The sequence below is a fragment of the Crotalus tigris genome, unplaced genomic scaffold (genome assembly GCF_016545835.1).
Source record: "Crotalus tigris isolate CLP2741 ecotype Arizona unplaced genomic scaffold, ASM1654583v1 scf7180000017633.3093840, whole genome shotgun sequence".
In the NCBI taxonomy this organism is placed as follows: Eukaryota; Metazoa; Chordata; class Lepidosauria; order Squamata; family Viperidae; genus Crotalus; species Crotalus tigris.
In genome coordinates, this window is record NW_024096527.1 from 1,040,811 (window position 1) to 1,048,240 (window position 7,430).

Here is a 7,430-nt window from a genome sequence, read left to right on the forward strand (position 1 = left end):
GATTGTCTTATTCTCACCTAGGGCACCTGAGGGTAGGACAAAAAGTAATGGGTAGAAGCTTGTCAAAGAGAGATACTAGAAACTAGAAGTAAGGAGAAATTTTCTGACAGAGCAATTAATCAGCAGAATAGCTAGCCTCATCCTGGTTTACTCAACCCACTGGTTTGTACAACAGACTACCATAAATAGACTGCACATAGTGAGTTCAGTGTAAATGGCTTTTTGGCAGGTCATGCACTGTGTTCACAAGACATCCTGAATCTCACACTGAATCATAAATGAACCTTATGGGCTGACTTGCATGGCACAGATTAACTAGTTTGTGGCTTAAATAGTATATAGAAAGTGTGCTACAAATTAGCTAACCACATTTTAATCCAGTGTTTCTCAAACATAATAGCAAAAGAGCCGATTTGGTTTAGTAGCAGGGGTAGGCAACCTTGGCTCTTTTATGACTCGTGGACTTCAACTCCCAGAATTCCTGAGCCAGCATAGCTGGCTCAGGAATTCTGGGAATTGAAGTCCACGAATCATAAAAGAGCCAAGGTTGCCTACCCCTAGTGGTTAAGGCACCAGGCTAGAAACCAGAAGGCTGTGAGTTCTAAATCTGCCTTAGGCATGAAAACTAACTGTGTGACTTAGGGCTGCTCATTCTCATACAGCCCAATTCACCACACTGGGGGAAAATAGGAAGGAGTATTAGCTATTTTCACCACCTTGACTTATCTATAAAAAATAAAGGTGGGATAAAATATTTTTTTTAAAAACCATTTAAGACACGTGGACAGCTGGGGAATTCTAAGATTTAAGTCCACATGTCTTAAAGTTGCCAAGTTTGTGTTTAGCAATGAAAGCAAAATCAACCCTTGAACGTTGGGATAACTTTGTGCACCATGATTTAACTAGGAGAAAACATCGTATGAATTTAACCTCACGTATTGCAGGGCAGCAATGTAACTTCGGGGAGGAGGGGGGGGTAAACCAAGAGTCCACAAGGAGGGTCCGGAAATAGCAGCCTCGGTGGTACATTGTTCAATTATGATTATTCTTGTATTATTCACACTATTCGTGGGTACGTTCAGAAACACGCAGGAGCATCCAAACACGACAACATGCAAGGAATCAAGCCTGCTACAACTCCGGGCAAAACTTAACCCTCTGCTAAATTTTTCCGTGCGATCCCTGGATCTTGGAGCAATTAAATTAATTAATTCGCGCGGGAACGGAAGAAGTTCGCACTGCGTCCTATCCCCTCCCCCTGCCTTAACAGGTGTCCGAGACTTTAAAAGCTGAGCACCGTTCCAGCAAGGCGGCTCTCTAGCTTCGTCGGAGAACCTCTTAAAAAAAAAAAGAAAGAAAGAAAAAGGAAGGCGGCCACAAAGATGTGTTTTGTATCGCCGCTGATCTACGTTGGGTCGGAGAAAGTGGAAGCCTTTACGCAAACGCAGCGGCTGCGAAGGAGCCAAGAGAACGAAGGACGTCGGCGAAGGAGACGCGGTTGCTGCGCGGCTCCAATTTACTTGCTGCACGGAAGGCCGCCCAGGAAGAGGTTAACGCATCTTGGCGCGTCAGAGGCCGGAGAGGGGGAGGGGGTGGCGGCGGATGGGGGGGGGAGAGCGTCACTAGTGACGTCAGAGCCCGGCACTGAAGTGGGGGCGGTGGAGCGCGCGCCGCCCAACAGATGTGTTTTGCAGGCTGGCTGGCGCGCTTAAAGAGGAGGGCGTAAGCGAGGGAGGCAGGGGGCTGGCTGGACCTCGCTTTGGAAGATGTAGCAAGTTTCCGTTATCTTTTCTTTGCCCACCCCTCCAATTCCCATAACCCGATAAGCCGGGAATCGGCAATAGTTAATTTATTCATTTATTTATTCATTCTCTCCTGCGGGGCTGGGTTGCAGTCCGGGACGTGAGTGGCAGACTGCAAAGGTTCTTGCCGCAGTGCATTTTTCACCATTTTCAAAGGGCCCCCTCGAGACCCGCTGTTGTTTTGGCTGCAAGCGAATTTAAAATAACGCAGCTGCAGCCTCCTCTCCGGAAATTGCCCTTTTCGGCTTTGGAAGCGGGCCTGCATTTTTCCTGTTTGACTTAAGGGTGGTGGCGGAGGCTTCCTGCAAGTCGGCCGGCGTTCTTTAGGCGTTTGCACGACAATTCTGGGCAAGAAACGACGCAACCATGTATCAGTCTTCCGTGTTTTGCAGGCTCAACCCACGCAGCCGTTTTATAATTTAGGAGTAGCGCAGACGTAAGAAAAAGGTCTCCTTGTTTCTGTAGCGGCCATCATGCTGTGGGCCGTCCGCCCTTTGGAGCATCATCTCCCTGAGGTCAGATTGGCACCAACTTTATTGGCCTTCGGGAAGGAGTTTTGCCATCTGGCCTGGGGATCCAGCTGTATGATGTGGAGCAGGGGTCCTCAAACTTGGCCATTTTAAGACTTGTGGACTTCAACTCCCAGAGTTCCCCAGCTAGCATGACTGGCTGGGGGAATTCTGGGAGTTGAAATCCACAAGTCTTAAAGTGGCCAAGTTTGAGGACCCCTGGTGTGGAGTCTGCAAAATGACTACAGGTAGTCTTTGATTTACAACAGTTCATTTAGTGACTGTTCAAAGTTACAGTGGCACTGAAAAAGTGAGTTATCACCATTTGTCCGCAACCATTGCAACATCGCCATGGTCACCGGATCAAAAATTCAGGCACTTGGCAACAGACTCATGTTTATGTGATTACCTTTTGTGGCCTGATAAAGCAAAGTCAGTGGGGAAGCTAGGTTCACTTAACATCCCTGTTGCTAGTTTAAGAACTGCAATGATTCATTTAACTGTGGCAAGAAAGGTAAAATGGGGCAAAATTCACTTCACAAATGTTTCACTTAGCAACAGAATTTTTTGTCATGGGTCAAGGACTACCTGTATTTTATTAATAAAGACTGATTATACAGCCCCGCAGTTTGTTTATTGGTTTGGGTTTTTTATGATTTTTGATTAATTTGTATTGGTTTTTGTGTGCCTGTAAGCCACCATCATATATGTGAGATGGCTGGCTATCTGGGGACAAGTATGGTGTAAATTTTTTTTTCAGATACTTCAGGTACTTTTAGCAGTGTGTCAGTGTTCCTCATCAGGAGAATGTTAAGTATCTACTGAAGAATTTCAAAGACCAAAGTGAAACAGGATTCCTTTGAAAAGGCAGATAACTTTCCAAATCTTACAAAAGAGGTGCTGTGGTTCCCTGAGGGAGAGCTTTGCTTCTTGCACCTCCGTGCAAAAAAAAGATTGAATTGCTAAATTTCTTAAAAACTAGAACTGAAGCAGGTTAATAATAGTTCAGTTCCAAAGCTAGATGTGAATAGAGAGGCCTCAAGGCATGCTGCTGTTCCCAGTTCAGAGGTAGGTAACCTGAAAACCCCAAACTACACAAAGAATCCTGCAAAACAAAAAAACCTTGAAAATTGCAGGCAGGATTTCTGATAATTTTGAGGAAGGAAAAACACAGAAATGAGCATAAGTCCTAAACGAGACCTAGTACTGCCAGCTGAAGCACTTTTTCTTTGCTGAACTCGCCCAGCTGCTTAGCTTTGCACTAGTGAACTAAAAACAAAGAGGTCTGGCATAATGCAGACTGGTGTTTATGATAAACATGTCCAGAGTTTAACTTATCTGTGCTTTAAAGTATTAAATCACTTTGCATGACATACTGAGTCATAAGCTAAGCACATGGGCTGCCTCATGCAACATGCAAATGAATGTTACACCAGCCATGTAGCTCAGTGTGTCTTCTGGAGATCTAACCTGCCTAAATGTTATATGTACAGTCACAGACACACAGTGCTGTTGCTTTTTCTCCAGAAGAGGCCATATGGATGCTGCTGAGCTGCTGCTCTGAATCCCTGCTAGCCGGCAGGCGTGTTGCTGTGGGAAAAAGGTGGATGTGAGATCATATCGCAGCAGGCAGGCTAACTGGCGGGTGGGCGGCTTCAGCAGCTGGCTTTAATCCGAGGCAGCACACACCCAGAGTTAAAGCATGGAAAATCTATGGCGCCTGCTTGCTTTCCAAGGGAGATGATGGAAAACAGGCAGATGCCTGAGAAACAAGGCACCAGCTAACAGCACTTTGTTTCACAGCTCCCTGGAGAACACATCAGTTGTGAATTCAGCAAGACTAGCATTGGGGAGTTGTTGAAAGAATATTTCCTCTGCTTATTTCTAGGAGAAATTCTAAGGAATGGTGGAATTCTTATGTCTCGAGTTCCCAAATCATTGCTATTTAATTAGACTCCAGGAGAGCAGTGACATCTGGTGAAGCTGTATTGTTATCAGGAATACTACTGACTTCTCATCTCGGAATTGCTACAAGAGGAACAAGGACCCCGAATACAAAATGACTGGCTGGATTTGGGCATGGAGCAAAGCCATAAAGTGATTTTGTTTGATTTTTAATTAACTATTTTGATGTACAATATATGGCCACCCTTCTCCGATACATCACTCCGAGCAGCTAACAGTAAAAATATATAGCATATAAAGTGCACATAGTCTTTGACTTACAGCCATTTGTTCAGCAACTGTTTGAAGTTACCACTGCGCTGAAAAAAATGATCAGTCCTCACATTATGACCATCGCAGTATGCCCCCATAATCAAAATTCAGATATTTGGCAGCTGGCATATATTTATGACAGTTACAGGATCCCAGACAGCTTCCGACAAAGTCAATGGAGAAAGGTGGATTCACTTAGCTGACTCACTTAATGACTGCAGTGATTCACTTCACAATCATGGCAAAAAAAGGGTCAAAAATGTAACATGACTTACTTAACAACCACTTTGCTTTATCAATGGAAACTTTGGTGCCAATTGTAGTCATAAGTCGAGCACTAATTCTAATCCTTAAAATGCAGCGGGTGAGCCCTTCTACAGTATAAAATCCCTGAAGTTCGGAGAAGAACCTTGGAGTTTTGTGATCCACAAGTTCCATCATCTCCATAGTCTTCCCATCATGTAGTTTTGGACCTGTGACTGAACTACAATTCCCAGCAGCATCAATCAATGTAAGTCATGGAGGATATAGAAATTTGTAATGCAGCCACATATAGTTGTCCTCAGGATTTCCAACCTTGCCTTTGTTTCTCAACCTTGGCAACTTTAAGATATGTGGACTTCAACTCCCAGGATTCTCCAGCCAGCAGAGTTGAAGTGCACAAACCTTAAAAGTTGCCAAGGTTTAGAAACATTACATTAGAGCAGGGGTAGTCAATCTTGGCTCAGGAATTCTGAGAGTTGAAGTCCACGAGTCATAAAAGAGCCAAGGTTGACTACCCCTGCATTAGAGGAACAACAGGTTTAAAATGCTAATAAATAAAAAAGTAATATACTACTGGGTGGTATTTATTTATATGCTGGTGCTGGATATGATCTGTGTTGAGCAACCATGAAAACTGACAGAAAAGTGTTAGGCAATAATTGTATTTTTTTATTTGTCCCTTACTTGTGAAAACATTCTTAGGAAAAGAATCCTGTAAGCAATCCAGGCATGGGGATACTGTGGTGTGCCAGATGTTATCTCAGCAGCCCTAATGAAGATGAGAAATGGTAAGGGATTCTCAAAATTGTAGCTCAACATCTGGACAAAACATTTTCTCTCCAGAATTGGAATGGACAAAGTAGGGCTCAGATTTTATTCCATTCATTTCACATACCAATCAGAGATAAGAATTTCATTTTAAAAAAGATGTTGAGACTCTAGAAATAGTGCAGAGAAGAGCAACAAATGTGATCAGAGGACTGTTGCTGGAATTGGGTATTCTAGTTTAATGAAGAGAAGGACTAGGAGTGACATGATGTGTTCTAATATTTCAGGGGTTGCCACAAAGAAGAGGGAGTCAAGCTATTCTCCAAAGCATCTGAAGGCAGGACAAGAAGCAATGGATGGAAACTAATCAAAGAGAGAAACAACTTATAACTAAGAAGAAATTTCCTGACAGAACAATTAATCAATGGAACAAGTGCCTCCAGAAGTTGTGAATGCTCCAACACTGGAAGTTTTTAAGAGATTGGACAACCATTTGTCTGAAATGGTATAGGGTTTCCTGCCTGAGCAGGGGTTGGACTAGAAGACTACCAAGGTCCCTTATTATTCTGTTATTGTTTATCTTAGGTACACATTATATGCATCCTGCTTACTGCAGTTTGTTGAATAAGCCACAACTAATTCATATAGTAAACCATAAACCATAGTTTATAAAGTCTTGGTGATATGTAAGGGCAGTCACGGTATGGGATAGATTTAGTCCATGTTGATGGATTCGATCAGTGTTTTTCAGTCTGAAAAGCTTAAGATGGGATTTCAACTGCTAGCCAGGGAATTCTGGGAGTTGAAGTCCATCCATTTTAAATTGTTGAGGTTGAGAAGCAACTGAGTCAGCAGTCCCTTTCAACATATGATCCCAGGGTAGATATGTCAGATTTTATTTGAAAGAGTGCATGGAAAAATTAAAATATACTTGTAAGAGGTGGGTCATAATTATTATAATTTACAGAGAGAAGCCTGAATAAAAGATGGCCATAATCTCCAACAGGTTGCCAGATTATCAAATTCTTGGTTGGGACACATTATCTCTAAAAACCTGCAGATCTTCTTTGCTCCAAAAAGACACAAATCTTTCTCCCCATGTTTCCATTCCAAAGGGGCGGAGGAGGTGAGGAAATGGGGAAGATAAATAGATCCAACACAGTTCTATGCCATTTGGAGTATTTTTCCACATATAGAGAATAAGGAGTTACAGACACAGTCAAGACTGGCCCATTTAAGGCAAGGAAGTCCTAAGTCCTAAATGAAGCCTTCCCAGGCTCCACCCTTGTTCTGAGGAAAATACCAGCTAGCCCATAATTAATGAGCTAAGACAGGTTTTGTGGCTGGACAGACAGGTTCAGACTTTCCATGTGATGCAAAACAGTCCCTTACCCCACGCCCTCCACAAAATATACCTGTACTCGTGTTTAGCTAGCAAAAAGAAGATACTGTACCACTTCCTTGCCTTCCCAACCTAGAAATGTCCCATTTGTGAGTCTTGTACTAATGGTGTGGCTATTTATACACACTTAGCTGGACCTTACAGAAAACTTGAACAGTTTAAAGCAGTGGTTCTCAACCTGTGGGTCAGGACCCCATTTGGGGTCGAATGACCATTTCACGGGGGTCGCCAAACAACGCAGTCTGCCATTTTTTTCCCTCTTTTCCTTAGCTGTGCTACTCCCTTTTATTCTATTGGCTTTTGAAAGCCAATAGAATAGACTCTCTTGAATAGAGTCTAATTCTATTGGCTTTCAAAAACCAATAGGAATTGTCCAGGCTGTCTCTGCCCTGCTGAGCCCACCAAAAGTCCCATTCTGCAAACGGTGCTGCACCAATTGAGTAGTCCTCGACTTACGACCGGTTGAGT

The 7,430-nt window shown here is 43.3% G+C and overlaps 1 long non-coding RNA gene across 4 annotated transcripts; it reads left to right on the forward strand.

The window, feature by feature from the left end:
* Positions 1-981: 981 nt before the first annotated feature.
* LOC120304295 lies at positions 982-5,900 on the forward strand. Of its 4 annotated transcripts, none has more exons than XR_005555691.1 (5): positions 982-1,549; positions 4,200-4,408; positions 4,890-5,039; positions 5,495-5,580; positions 5,848-5,898. It is a non-coding gene; the product is annotated as an uncharacterized LOC120304295 (long non-coding RNA). The 4 variants fall into 4 exon arrangements; XR_005555690.1 differs by lacking the exon at positions 982-1,549 and adding an exon at positions 1,634-2,317 and having other exon boundaries at positions 5,848-5,899; XR_005555689.1 differs by lacking the exon at positions 982-1,549 and adding an exon at positions 2,527-3,379 and having other exon boundaries at positions 5,848-5,899.
* The last annotated feature ends 1,530 nt before the right edge of the window (positions 5,901-7,430 follow it).